The sequence below is a fragment of the Passer montanus genome, unplaced genomic scaffold (genome assembly GCF_014805655.1).
Source record: "Passer montanus isolate IOZ18808 unplaced genomic scaffold, ASM1480565v1 scaffold50, whole genome shotgun sequence".
Taxonomy (NCBI): Eukaryota; Metazoa; Chordata; class Aves; order Passeriformes; family Passeridae; genus Passer; species Passer montanus.
The window spans coordinates 6,001,601-6,016,982 of NW_024369930.1; the positions used below are offsets into that span (position 1 = coordinate 6,001,601).

At 40.4% G+C, this 15,382-nt stretch overlaps 1 protein-coding gene across 2 annotated transcripts in view; it reads right to left on the reverse strand.

Moving 5' to 3' along the window:
- The window catches only part of SRPK2 (SRSF protein kinase 2), a 129,306-nt gene extending 115,105 nt beyond the window's left edge, over positions 1-14,201 (reverse strand). Inside the window, exon 1 of one of the 2 annotated variants that reach the window (XM_039723716.1) lies at positions 14,115-14,201. The gene's annotated coding sequence lies outside the window, so the exon portion shown is untranslated. The remainder of the gene's footprint in view (positions 1-14,114) is intronic. The other variant, XM_039723721.1, reaches the window with a different exon arrangement.
- Positions 14,202-15,382: the final 1,181 nt, after the last annotated feature.

Consider the following 15,382-nt stretch of genomic DNA (forward strand, 5'->3'; position numbering starts at 1 on the left):
TAATTCTGCTTTCCGCTCAAAACAAGGAAATCCCCAACGACTACATACAGAATTAAACCTAAGGTAGTACATATTCCCCCAAATAAAATTATTTCTATGGCCAGAATAAAACAGCATCATAAAATCATTTGGTTTATGTTATACAATAATGCAATATTGAAAAACTCTCCAAGCACATAATTCCAGAGGAGAAATACCACTACGAAAAATCTATGTAAAGTTTAATTTTTTCACTTTCTTGAACACCAAACAGAGAAGAGGAACATATTTGCCATCTCTCTGGTCCTCAGTTTAATGTAGGTCTGCTGCTGTGTTTCATGTCAAGATTATTTGAATACCCTAAATACAGACATTAAAATGCAGAACAAGTCCTAATATAAGGGAAAACAATTTTCAAAACAATTCTGGTGGCAAGTGTATCTTAATTATATGAGAAAAGCAAAACTAGACAAAAATTTCTTAGTATGTATGCAGCTTTTCCACTGCTATTTCATATAATAAAAAAATTGCTTAGGTTGGAAAACATCTTTAAGATCATCAACTGGAACCACTGACTTACCATCACCATGTTGACCCTAAACCATGTCCCTAAGTGCCACACCCACACGCCTTTTGAACACTTCCACAGGTGGTGATTCCATCACTTCACTGGGATGCCATTCCTTTGGTAATCTGACCACCTCTTCAGTGAAGGAACTTCTAGTAAACAATCTAAGCCTCCCCTGGTGCAACCTGAGGCCGTTTCCTCTGGTCCTGTCACCTGTTCCCTGGCCACAGCCTCCTGTCAGGCAGCTGTGGAGAGTGACAAGGTCACACTCCCAAGCCCCCTTTTCCGCAGGCTGGACACCCCCAGCTCCCTCAGCTGCTCCCCATCAGACTTGTGCTCCAGACCCAGCTCTGTTGCCCTTCTCTGGACTCTCTCCAGCCTCTCAATGTCCTTCTTGTAGTGAGGGGCCCAAAACTGAACTCAGGATTTGAGGTGTGGCCTCACCAGTGCCGAGTACAGGGGGACAATCCCTGCCCTGGTCCTGTGGCCACACTGCTGATCATGCAAGCCAGGATGCCATGGGCCTTCTTGGCCAGCCTCAGCCAGGCACACGCTGTGATCCACACCAAAACACAGAGTAAACAGAGTCCTACAGCTACAGATAACCCTGCTGCTTATTCACACTACAGCCATCTTCAGTATCTCATGGAAGCATTGGTGTTTATCATGTAGCATTAGTAAAAACTGATTGACAAGACAGTAATTATCATACTTTCTGCTTCTACGTGCCTATTTCTAATGGACAAAAATACTTTCTTTTTACCTCGCTGCTTCCAAAACCTCAATAGTTTTCATGTGTCTCTGCATCCAATGTTTGTTCACATCATGAGGTTCAACAAGACCAATGCCAGGTCCTACAGTTTGGTCACAACAACCCCAGGCAGCACTACAGGCTTGGGGCAGAGTGGCTGGAAAGCAGCCCAGTGGAAAAGGACTGAGGGGTGCTGGTGGACAGTGGCTGGACATGAACCAGTGCAAGCTCAGGTGGCCAAGAAGGCAATGGTATTATAGCACAGCCCACAAATATATATATTTACATACACATAGAGAGAGAGACTGGTTATTACTCCACATTTTTTATATATTTTATATAAAAACAATACTGATGTCATAATCGGGAAAGAAAAAGAAATTCTTTTCCTTAACCTTGAGGAGATATATAGACCAGGTTTTTGCTTATAATATCATCCTCTAAAATACTTGAAAGATTTCTCCATTATTTGCTGCCATGTTTCTGATCTACTTCATGTTTCTGATTTACTTCTATAATGAAGCTAATACATTGAAAATGCATTCAAGCCCTTTCAACTATATTTAGCTAAAATGTTTATCCAGTGTTTAGTCAATTCAGTGCTACATAACTCTCTCTCTCCTCTTATATCTCAAAGCCCTTAGAGTTTCTTTCATGACTGGAGGTACAAAGGTTCTATTGCGAGAAGAAAGAAGAGCTTTCTAATGAGGTGCTGAGTAACTACATGTTAAATGTAAAGAAAACCAAAAGCTACCCTGCAAACACCAATATTTAAAGACAGTACTTCAACAAGACACAACCTTCACAGGTCTTTCCAAAGCTAATTTGCAAATGAGAACTTTCCCACTACCCAGATTTTCCCACTAGCCACTACTGCAGTTCCCAACAAGAAAATAATGTAGGATAAAAATAAAACAGTTTAAGATTATATAGACTTTTTGTAAAAACAAAGCAGATTGTATTGGAATCTTAAAGCTAACCCTCTTACAATTTTTCAAATGTACAGGAAGAACCCCTTCCTCTGGCAGCATCCAGGTTACCTGAACAGAGAACAGTGATTGCTGCTCACCAGGGATCACACTAAGCAAGGCCATGGAGCCAATAAAAATACTGCTGCCATTGTTTGTAATGAGCCACAGGCTTTGTGTTAAGGCGAGCCCTGGGACTTTCCATGTTCTGACTGAAGATTTGGCCTGCCTGGAGATTTGTTTCATCATTGAACAGTAACAACCCACTGATCAAAGGACTATTACCTACTTTTTCAGCTATTGCTTCACTTGTACAGGTGTGCAGCGTAGCACCCATTGTTATACATGTATCTGGAACTAATGTAGCAATAATAATTATTCTGTGTAAATAACTATTTAAGATGCTGAAATAAAATGCAGTATAAAGGTTTCAATATATGGAACCACTGCAGAGGACTAGAATGTAATAGGATGATACAGAGACTGGAGGCTACAAATACCTCAGCAGTGTTCAGCTGCTGGTTTTGTCCTGGGAGCTGGGCAAAACCACACACAGAAGCAACAAAGAACAAGCATCAAACTGTTGTGAAATACACCATTATATAGTAAATCTGGATGGCTTGACATTGATTGTAACATGGATATACAAGGCAGCACAGAAATAACCTGCAGAACCACATAGAAATTATTCAAATGGATTTCAGAATAAGGAGTAAAAAGCTACCAACATCAAGCTCATAGGCCTCTCAGCAGGACCAGGAGGCTGATGACTGGCAATATCCCTCCTTTCTCCAGCTGAAACCATCCATCCCAGAAGGGTAGGCATGACACCAGGGAAAGAGCAGGTACTACAAAGTTTGGGTATGTACCATTTTGTCTCTAAGCAACTGGAAACAAATACTGATATCGCTGTAACTCAACTATCAATATTTATTTGGTTGGACCTTTAAGACTTTCTAGCAACATCTCTGACACCTTGGTGCAACAAAGCAGTAAGGAGAGACTCCAAGATTTGGAAGGGCAGATTCAGATGGATCCATTAGTAGCTATTTAACCTGCAGAGAAATAAATCTCCAAGCTGCATTAATAGAATACCTCAGCAGCTGGTGGGTGCAGATCATGCTGCAAACATGGGAGACAAGCAGTGAAGAACTTCAGGCTGAGAAAGCACACAGCTGGAATACTCATTAGATTCCCTTCTTCCCAGCCATAAAGAAAAGAGTGAGTTCAGAATTAATTTATCATCCTGTAAATAAGACAACATGTTACTCAGAGGGACATATTTTCCCCATCAGTGAAACCCTACTGTACGTAAGTCTTTCCATCTTCTGCTGAAATAACAGTCCCCTTACTCTGGTTCTGCCCAGCCTTCTATTTCCTTTCTCCAAACACCCCCCTTCATACTTCTGTGTAACTGCTAAGATAAGGCACTGTCACTATACACTCACTGACTCTTCATTCTGATATTCTAGGTATATTCTATTTACTGACAGCAAATATGGCCTGCTTTCCACTGCTGCTGATAAAAGCCAAAATTAAATTTTATCCTGTGAAATGGGGTGAATATGCATTTAGTTCTTGATTAGGTTTTATTTCCATGTGATCTATAATAACTCAGTCTGAATGAAACCAGATCATCTTAGAAACAAGACAGCTTACTCCATTTTATTTCATTTGTTTATAATTGCCATACATTGATGTGAACACCACAAGAAGCAAACCCAAAAGGAAAGGTGATAATACTGGCAAAGAAGTGAGAAGAGACCAATTTTTCTCCTTTGTGGTTTTCATCCTTTCCTGCTACACTAAGATTACACACTTCACCCCTGCTATGAGACTAAAGGGACTTTATCTACTGAGTTTAAATTATATTTAAAGACTCCCAAATTAAGTTTTCTATGTGAAGGCAATCGTTTATGTACATGCACACATAACTATTACTTATTACCGATACCAATGCAAATCAAACATGAAATATGAAGTATAACATATTTTCTCAAAAATAAAATATTGGCAGAATTGACACAAACTGTGGAGAAAAAAATCAATTAAGGTTACAAGCAACAAAAAGCAATAAAATATTTTGCTTAGTTCTGCAGTATTATTTTAAAGCAGCTCCTTTATTACCAATGTAAATTTCATGGCACCAACATTGAAATATCACTACAGAACAAAATCTGAGAAAAAGTTTGAAAAGCAGGCTCTGAGAATTAAGCTTCTTCTTGCTGGATATTGCTCTTTTGCAGCAATCATTGCTAAGTCAAACATGCCAGCATCTGGTGCACCACAGCTCAGAGTTTAACACAGGAATTTAAACCATGCACAGTTTCAATTCAACTTCATACCCCGGGCTGTGAACTGTAATTAGGAAAAAGCTGGCACATATTCAGTTCCATTGCCCTTGCATATTAACATCACTGTGTCTTAAAAACATTCTGAATAAACCAGCAGGACAAGCATGTTCTCTGCAATTTGCCCATCAGGTCCTGATGCTAAGATACAACTCACAGAGGTCCCATGAGGACTGGTTTGCTTTTTTAAGTTTTTGCTAACTCTTACATTATTTTCATTATTTTTGCCACAATTAAATATCTACTGTATAGATTTAAGAGAAACACTGTCAATATACATATAATGCCACTTTCTGATTTGAAATCTCAGTCAAATTCTTCTACCTAAATGCATGTCTTCCATAAAAATTCCCACTTATAGAAGAAATCAGATGAAGTGATTTTTAGCAATCTATGCATCTCACAAATGAATGGAAAAGATAATTATTTGCTGACACTTAACTTTCTGGTGTTAAAACCATCATAAAAGGACCTTCTTTTACAGTTTCATAGTTTTATTTTTAAAGTGGCTTTACTACTTGACATACTTATCTAAAATATTGATTGTTTTAAAGTGGGAAAGGAGCATAACAATGCAAATATGTCAAATAGCTTGATTCAGATTGATTCAGCACAATTAGAAGAGTGATTTATTCCTTTTTACATGTATAGCCTCGAGTTATCATGTTCCTTTTTCATCATTTGCAAAGACAGAATATCAGACAAATCCACTAAGAAAGGCCTAGAATTTTAACAATAAAATTAATTCCACTCACCAGATACTGATACATACAGTGATCCCACACACTGACATACAGAAAAAACTATAACGAAAACAGAAAAACTTTTAAAATAAATCTGTGGTTTTGCTTCAATATGTGTATTCAGCTGCAGTTTATTTTAATGTTCCTTTTAGTTGCAGCTATTAAAAATTCTCTGTTTACACTGGCACGGCAAAGCACAAGTCAAGGATTAAGACAAGCAGCTTCTGCAGAGAAGGTACAAGTGGAAGAGAAGGGAGTCTGATCTACTTAAACTTTATCTCAAGTTTTCATAATGCTACAATTAGGACACGATATGGCACCGTGTGAGACACAAGCTACTGAGAGTCACTCTGGAAACACAAAATTAGATCAAAATGATCGTTTTTAAAGAGTAACATCTTTATTACCAAGACAAATATTCTCATTACACAAAACTCATTTTCTTGTTTCAGAAATAAACATTAGAGAACACAAGTATGCTACTTTTCAATTATAAGAACAGGATAAATAATTTTATTTCCTGTACCATGTTTCTTATAGTCAAACTTTGTTGCACCATTTTTAGATAAACTGATCAATTCTCAGTAACACTTGCTTTAGACAAGTAGTCAAACTTTGTTGATAGATAAACTGATCTTTGTTTTTAGATAAACTGATCAATTCTCAGTAACACTTGCTTTAGACAAATGAAGAAAAATTGGTATTGTCTAATGGAATAAATCATCTCAACCTTACTTTTAAATGCTGGATTTACTAAACAGCTTGGATTAGCAGTGAGAATGCAACGCTTAAAAGTAACTGATCCATACTAAACACCAAAGCAGTCGTGTAACAGGTATCTGGTGATCTAAAATATAGTGGTAGCCTCAGAATATCTCACATTTTAAGTCCACTTGAGATTTACACACTGAGTTTTCACATCCTGCTTCTCCAAGAGCCTTGACTGGCTGGTGTGCCCAAATCATATCTGCCCACAACAGCATTGCTGAGTTCATCACAAAGCTCCCAACTCCCAGCACTGCTCATCCCTGATTAAAGAGTGGCTCCATGAAATGCACAGTGTGGAAGCAACTACCAAAAATCTCTGTGTGTCATATTCTCAACACTGTTGACACAATCCAACTTACAAGTTACTATATAGAAAACATTTCTGGGAAACAAAAAAAATAAACACTAAAATCTCTAATTAAAAAGGGAGGCAATGCTCTAAGAGTACTTGATTGGAATGTGATTAGATGTTTAGGGACCAGCATAATGGACTTGGACATCAACATGTGCTGAGACACTGTGTTACTAATATACAAAACAGGTCATCCTGAGCAATAGACTACCTTAAAAAAAAGTCAAATGCATTTTCAGATACTATTTTCCATTAAGATGATTTTTATTCTTTTGAACCAGAACTCGTAATAGTATCATGAAGCTCCTGGTTGTATCCAGGCTTCCCTGACACTTTGCAACATTCACCAGGGAATAAATCCTGGCAAAAGGGATCTGTCATAATGTGCCTTCTGACACCAGGAAAGGGAACTTGAAAGAAAGCTTAAGCCTCTGATCTCCTCAGGGCTCCCTCTTTCATAAAAGTGCTGAATTGTGACTGCTGCACTAAGAAGAAAAATCATTTAATGACCCATACAGCCTCATTCCAAGCCAGTCACCAGGTGTTTGTTCTGTCACTCAGAGTTACCTGGCAGCAGCCAAGCAGCATGCTGATACCTGTGTGTTAGTGAAACCTGATAGCAACGCTTCCCTTTCAATCACTCGCCTTCCAACTCCATCAGCCTGCTGCTTTTGATTATGCTGCAGAAGGGCTGTAAAGCCCTGGCCATCCCTTGCACACCAAAGCATAGCGTGGCCTATAATCTTATGACTGACACCTGCACATGGCATGTTGAAATAAGCTTGAAACTCCTTAGGCATCCTGACTCTACTTCACAGGTGAGTGAACTGCTGAGCTATTACATAAGCATGAGAACTGAAACCTTAAAATAAAGCTACTTGTTCACAGCAACTGAGGAAACAATCTGAATTCCTGGATTTACAACTTTAAAGCAATCCCAGGCTCATCTCGGCATCAAACTCAGACCTGCAGATGGCATCAAAGCCTACAGGAAAGTAGCATTTCAAGCATGCCCATTCCTTCAGTATTTTTCACTCCCTGGAAAGCCTCCTCACCCTATCATCATAACCTTCCTGTACTTGGGCATAAAAGCTCTCCTCAAACACACCTCTACTGATTCACTGTACACTGGGACTTAGGAGCTACTCCAGCTTCACAGCTCCTTCCTGAGCCAGGTACAGAAGTGCCACCCTGTTTGGCTCCAGGCTCACAGATCCTGTCAGGCTTGTGAACACTCAGATGCTGCAAGTGATCCACAGAGGTGGCCTTGAAATCTAAGGGCTGCCACAGTAATTTAGGTCAGACACATTCCTGGGCCAGTATTATACCACTGGGTGCCAGAAACATACGCTTGGAGATGAGCACACAAGTGGATCACTCTGTGTTAGGACAAATTTGCTTGACAGGTCTTCAGCAAACAGGGGCTTGGAAAATCACACTGCACTGACAACAGCATTCTCAAAAACTACTGCTGGTGCTGGTTACCAGACTTCTTCTTAAACCCACCTGTAACTTGGACTCTACAACATATTGAAAAGCCACGTTCTGCCTCTTATACTGTACAAAAAGAAGTTGGGTTGGGTATTTCCCACTGGAGTCACTCTTTAAATATCATTGTTTAGTAATGAATAAAAGCAAGTTATTTCTTCTTCCCTTTCTGTACCTGTAATGATTTTTTAGGCATATCAAAATGCTTCTTCATCACCTTTACATATCTGAAATGTACTAGTCATAAATAAGGCTGCCAATATCCTCAATCACCTTTACTACCTTCTTTGAGCAGTTTTAAGTTGTACATAATCTTTTATGAGACAGTATGATGTGAACTATGTAATCATCATAAATGAAAAACGCCATTTATAAAGAAGCACAATTTATTTTAAAACATTAGCTTTCAAACATTAAAACAGCCATAAAAAAAGAGTAGGCTTTATTTATCGCATATTTAGTCAAGCACCTTACTTATCTCAACTCTCAGCTGCACTTAACTGTATTCTTTTAATGACTTTTTACTTGGATTTTAATGATTTTATTAATTACTTGGATTTTTTAAATTATTTTAATGATGTTTTAAAAAACCTACATCCCAGTCAGTGATGAAGGAATAACACCACATACAGGTGAGCAACAACAGGACTGTAACAAGCAGCAGACAGTTATTACACAGAGAAATTACTAGGGTGAAACATGAGACTAGAAAAAGCAGAGCAGTACAAAGGGCAGAAATATGTCCCAAGAGAGCTTTCTTTAGAAACATGAATACGAAACCAATACAATTTTAATACAGTTTGAAAACTAGTGAACAACTGATTTTAACATTGGAATTTAAGGTAAATATACTGTAGCTAGGCTGCTCTGACCTTTATCACTGCAACAAGAACAGCAGAGACAATTTTTTTTTCCTTAGGGATAGGAAAATATAATTGACCTCTAACAATGGAATACTCCCTGCCATTTTAGAAAACTGCAAACTAAGCATTGATAATAGCTCAAGGCAACTGAAGCCCGTGGTTCTTTTAATCTCCTATATTCAAATTATCGACTTTTAATTAACTAACTTTTGTTGAGGAAAAACAGTGAGCTACCAATACTGTCAAGAAGCATTATTTCACCAGGGTCTATTCAGTAGTTTGCCTTTAACCAAGAAGCTCAAGATAAGATTCCTTTAGTATTAACACTCAAAAAGACTTCCTTAGCAGAACATCACTTCATTATGGAGGACATTGATATAAAAGTCAAAAGTCTTCCAGCTGCTTTGCTGGACAAAACTAGAATATGTATTATTTAGACATACACACTATTTTAATCCTAGGGATTTCCAATGTATAACTTAAATAAAAACGGTACACATGAAATGCAGAAAAAGCTAGTACCTTTACAGAGGTTCACTTTGAAATTTACACCACCTTTTTCAGCCAAAAAGCTTGTTCAGAATACCTTCTTTAAATAGAAAAAATTCTTCTGTGGTTATCTTAGGCTCAGATGCAAACTGCTGCAATTCTGTTCTGTTACATGTGCTTTATTATATTGGGCTTATTTTTCCAGCCACTTCTGCACATTATCAGAGATCCATCCAAACACAACAGTTCACAAAGGCAGAGTTCATCCTAAAAGGTGTATTACTGGGGAAGACAGTGAACACAAGAAGACTGCTATCAAAGCTCTGCCAACTTCAAACAGGACCATCCCTCTTACACTTACCATATGCTGTAACTGTTAACAGATTAAAAATGAAAAATGAGATAACAAGGATGAGGATTGTAGAGAAGGGGAAAAACAAAAAGTCTTGCTAGGAAAACCAGGAAGCAAGGGTTATCACTTCAAATATATGAAGGATGAGACAGACAGTACCTTAAAGATACAAATACCGGGAACTGTAATGACAGGTAGAGACAATTTTCTTGTTTCTTCAAGTATTAATATTTTTCATTTTCTTTTTAAACAACCCAGTAAAACAATGTCCATTCCCAGAGGCCCCATAGGCAATTTGAACAGAATTAGTTATTGATTATTAAAATATAGGCTAGATGGCAAAGATAAGAGTTTGGTAGAATCACAACAAAAGCAATTACTACTAAAAGAGAAGGGATCAATTATGAATACAACACTATATAGTTACATTTTCATTTTATCATTTAATTTTCTTTGGTAGAGAACTGACGTCACCTTATTCACTTTCATCAGATATTGGCATAACTTTGGGTTCTACTCTTCTGAATTTTTCCTAATCCTCCTCTTTAAAAGCTTTAAAAAATTTAACATTAGCTTCTCTGACATTCTTCAATAAATTATCCCAAGAAGAAAAGAAAACAACAACTTCACAAACGTTACACTTGAGGGGCAGATACAAGACCACTGCAGACAGTGGGAGTGTATGGCCACTCTCACACAGAACAGCCAAGAGCTGCATCCACAGCCTTTGGTCAGTGCCCAGAATTCATTCAGCCAGTGTTCATGGGAACAGCAACTACCTAATAGATGCTGCTTCTAAGGAAAAAAACCACTGAAAGAGGCTGAAAAACATTGTGGTAGAGAAACAGTAACAAACAAAACAGTGCATGGCTTTTACACTTTTAAGATTCCATAATAATGTACATATCCTAAACCTTGATGTCTGTACAATACTTGTGCAGAAACCTGGCCCTTCCCATCTGTAGTAGAGAAACAGTAACAAACAAAAGCAGTGCATGACTTTTACACTTTTAAGATTCCATAATAATGTACATATCCTAAACCTTGATGTCTGTACAATACTTGTGCAGAAACCTGGCCCTTCCCATGTTAGCCAAAACAGATGTACTGCATCCCTGCAAAGTAGTATCCCATGGTCTATATCACCTGTTCTAAAGTACTGCTTAAAAACAAAACCAATCTTGGTATTTGGATTTATATATTTGTATCAAAATATGCAGCACACATAATCCTCTCTCCATAGGTTCACACACCATCATCTAGATTTTTTTTTTACTTACCAAATGCTTTCTTTTAGTTGACATGCTAAAGAGGACAACTCTAACTGGGTATTCACTTGGGTTTTGTCACATTCACTTAGAAAAAAAGTCAAGCAAAAAAATATATCCAAGGTAGCAGTTTACCCCAGCTGAAGTCTGTACTGGTCTGAACTTAAAGAGCCTACCATTCTGCTGAATGCAAAAGGCAGATGTACCTGAGGCCATCTGCTAGCACCAAGTGAAGGACAGTAAACAGGCTTGTCTGCCTGTAAGCAGGTTTATCTCTGAACAGACTCAGGCATCTGTCAAAATCACTATTTCACACACCTCTCTCAATGCAGACCTTCACTTTAAGGAGAAATAAATCGCAGAGGACCCAAAGTAACAATTTTGATTAACTTTTTGTCCAGCTGAAAAAATACATGAGTAGTTTGGACACACTGCATGCAAATTCATCTATTACAACCAACATCAAGTGCTAACTTATCATAATACAGTGAGATACTCTGTTTCAGTAGCCTGGATGTTTGATTTCAAAGTAAAGCCATGCCAAGTAGATTTTATTATTTCATGTAACTATAGGTAGAGTCTTGAGTCAAGACAAAGTGCTTCCTCTTAAAAATATGAGACACTTAGCTTCCATCCAAGTAGATTATTTCATGTAACTATAGATAGAGTCTTGAGTCAAGACAAAGTGCTTCCTCTTAAAAATATGAGACACTTAGCTTCCATTTTCTTTCTTTTTTTTACCCTATTCAAAAAAAAACCAACCAAAAAACAACCCAGATTCACCTCCACCAGTTCTCATTGACTTAGGGGGTCAACACAGAGCAGCTACAGGACCAATCTTACAGCCTTCTTTGGCAAATAAGGTCATAACTGACAAAAAGCCATTCAGAGTACTGCAATTTTTTCTTCTTGTGTCATCACCTTAATACTCTTCAAACAAAAGCCTGCAAGTAAGCTACAATACCATATAACTCTCCTAGCCAATTTTACAAGAGGAATCCTGCAGTTCTCTTTGAAGCACATTGTTAACAGCAACAATGGAAGTTACTCCATAAAGCTTTGACCTGGCAGAGAAAAGTTTTCATAAGAACCACAGTTAAGAAAAAAAACTGTTTTGGATTCAAAACTAAGTCAAAATTTCAGTACAGGGAACTTATGGTATAGAATCTCCACCCCTCAAATCAACATTTTAATTTGCAGATACTGCACATTTGATGTGCATCACAGACACCATATGCCTCTAAAGTACTAGAGTATGCTGTAGCAGTTGAATTTAAAGTAAAGCTAAAAACAGGACCAAAGAGATACTGAAAATGTCTGATACTGGTTTTACTTTGGGGGTCTCAACTATTTGCAAGGAGACTTAAAAACTCAAAAGGAGTTTTGCTTTTCATACAGAAGCATGAAACAGAGTAGGTCATCTCCAGAGCACAGAAGAGGTATGAAGAGAAAACATACACAGCAGAAGGGAAAAGATGGCTCTTGTCAACTACAGCACAACCACTTGTTTCATAAGGCAACTGATCAGATTGGAGCACTGCATCTGGAAATGCCGACTCAGCCAGGCAAATGGCCAGCTCCTGACTGGGCACCCTGACTTAACAGTAGCCAGTTTCTTCAGCAAACACAAAGACTACCAGTTCTGAACGTATTAAATCTCTGTGAAAGCAAACTTTTAACAAATTCAGTAAAACATCCCACTTTGCTCCCCTAAGAAGGGTATTGAATGCTCTATCACCTAAGAATAGAAGTTTATTAACAGCCTTGTGGTTAACACTTAACTGAAAGCTTCAAAAATAACTCTGAACCTAGAGCTACAATGAAATTTAACCTATTTCCATTTTCAAACTGGGAAAAGACAAATCCATGTAACACTACAAACTGAAGGTCTTTGGAAACAAGGGAATCAATTACTGCATATCTTGCACATAACATTTGTTTCCATTGCAGTAACTTCAAATTCAAACAACTGAAAGCATAATACAGCTTTTACACAATGCTGCAGGAAACACCACGAATGGAACAGGCTGTGAACTGCCAAAGTCTAATCACCACTACACCAGCACCTCATCTATGTTATTTTTACCCATGCTAATGGGGAAAAAAGCACTCATTCATTGTAACTAGAAAAAAAAAGGCACACCAAACACTTCACAAGCAGAGATATATTATTATTTCTTCCAGCAGAAGTCACAAGAAGACCTTGCTCCTTGAATCATTTGCCACAGCACACAGCAGCATCTCTGCCCACCACATCTATATCCATCCATCCACCAGACACTGCTTCCCAGTTCTAAGACTAGCCAGCTAGGAGGAGAGGGGAATGAGTGACATGAGGACATATTTCCCTGTCAGAACAAAGCAGGTAGGCTGGATCCCCAAGTAACGAAAACAAAGACAAGAGCCTACTGGCAACTTAATGAGTCACCAATAAAGTCCCACTGAACAAAACACAGTGAAAGTTAGTGACACAAGCATGTAATCCTTCAAGGACAAAAAATGAAAATAGTCCAAAGCCACAGTGTCCTAGGAAAGAATAAAGTGTGGTAAACAGAGGATGGAAGAATGTTCCTATGTGGCTCAGTGAACAAGTATCATGAGAAAAGATCAACCGGACAGTGACAAGAACATGAAGGGCTAGCAGAAGACAAGAAGGGGGAAAAAAGAGAACAACTTCTGTTCTTATCTGTAGGATTAACAGAAACTTAAACCAAAGAGATACTGGTATCAGCATCGTTGGCGATCAGACACATCTGGGAAGGGGGAACAGCCTGATGGTACCGAGAAGGATGAAAAAAGGACTGCCTTAGATGGGACAATGATACAGGAACCTCGGAACAGAAAGCACTGGGAAACGGGACCACAAAGATGAGAGAGCTGGAGGGAGAACCGAGAGGAACACGTGGGCTGGGCAGATGCCCGGCAAACCGGGGCTCTCGGGGCCGGAGCGCCCGGCGCGCTCCCGCGGGGCAGCGGGCGGCCCTGCCCGGAGGATGCTCAGCCCGGCGCCCGGGCTGGGCACGGTCCCCGGGCGACATCCCCCGAGGGGGAGCCCGGCCCGGGCGGGTGCCGAGTCCGGCGTCCCGCGGGGTCACGGGGCGCGGAGCCCGCGCGGACAACGGAGGGGCCGCGGCGGAGGCTCCGTCCCGGCGGGTCGGGGGTCCCCGTACTCACTTTTTGTGGGCCGCCGGGTGCTTGTCCCTCCTGCCGGCCGCCGCGGACTGCTTGGGCCGCCGCCTGCGGGCCTGCAGGGCCAGCACTGCCGGGAGAAGAGAACAGCCGGGAGCCGGCGTGAGCGGCGGCGGCCGCGCAGCCCCCCCGCTCCCGCCCGCCCGCCCGGCGCAGCGCGGTACCTTGGGGCGGGGCGCGGCAGGTGGCGGCTCCGGGCGCACCTGAGGCGGGAGCGGCCCCGCGGCCGCCGCCGAGGCGCGGCTTTGTCGGGCCGGCGAGCCAGAGGGGAATTAATTTTGCCAAGTTTTGGGTCGTGATGGGAGTAGCGGAGCGATCCGCGCTGCTGCGGCGGCACACTGGGAGCTGAGGGAAGGGGCAGAGGAGAGAGGCGTCAGGCTCTCCACGGCAGCAGCTGGGGCCAGATCAGCTTTAGCTTGTCCCCAAACCCGTGTGGGGTGAGATGCCAGAACCAATTAACCTCGTGGCCAAATCCAGGGAAATTAGATTTCCTTAATTCTGATTCTCACTAAGTTGTTTGATTATCATGACGGACAACTCTTGGCAATTGTTTTTTTTCCTGCCAACGGCATCTTGGTGCCCGTGGTACCAGGCGCTGCTCTGGTTTGGCACAGCAGTGACCCAGTGAACACTGTCACTCTTACTGGAGCAGTGCACAGCACGGCTCAGTGCTGGACAGTGTTAAAACTGAAATTTTGTGACAGTGTTAAAACTGAAATTTTGTGCCATCTCTACCTTAGTGCCTGAGCCGGCTATGATCTGGGTCACGTCCAAAGCTCCAGTCTAAGAGTCAGGCTTGTCTGGGTTATCTTCACATGGCAGTGGAATTCCAAGGCATAACTGAAAGGTAACAGGATGGTCATTAAGTTTTGTGGTAGAACTGCCTCCCTAGGTGGCAACACAAAGAATCCATAAGATTCTTATGGAGGAAGATCCTAAAAGCAGCTACAGTCAGGGCATTCTGAGAGTGAAGGGAACTAGCAGTAATTGCTGGTCTTAAGTAATTGGATCATTGAGATTTCATTTAGAGAGAAAATTGAATCCCTAGGTCTGGTTAGTTCAGCTTAGGAGGGGAAGAGCCACAGAAGCATAAATAGACAAGCCAAAAAGGAGGCACTACATTGTATAATGCTTTTTTGTCTGACTAGTGAACAGAAAACAATAGGACCATGAAGTTCCTAAACTGCAGCTCTCATAAGGCACACCAGCTGCATTTCTAAATCAAAATGTTTTCTGTGTCCCATCCTCCATCA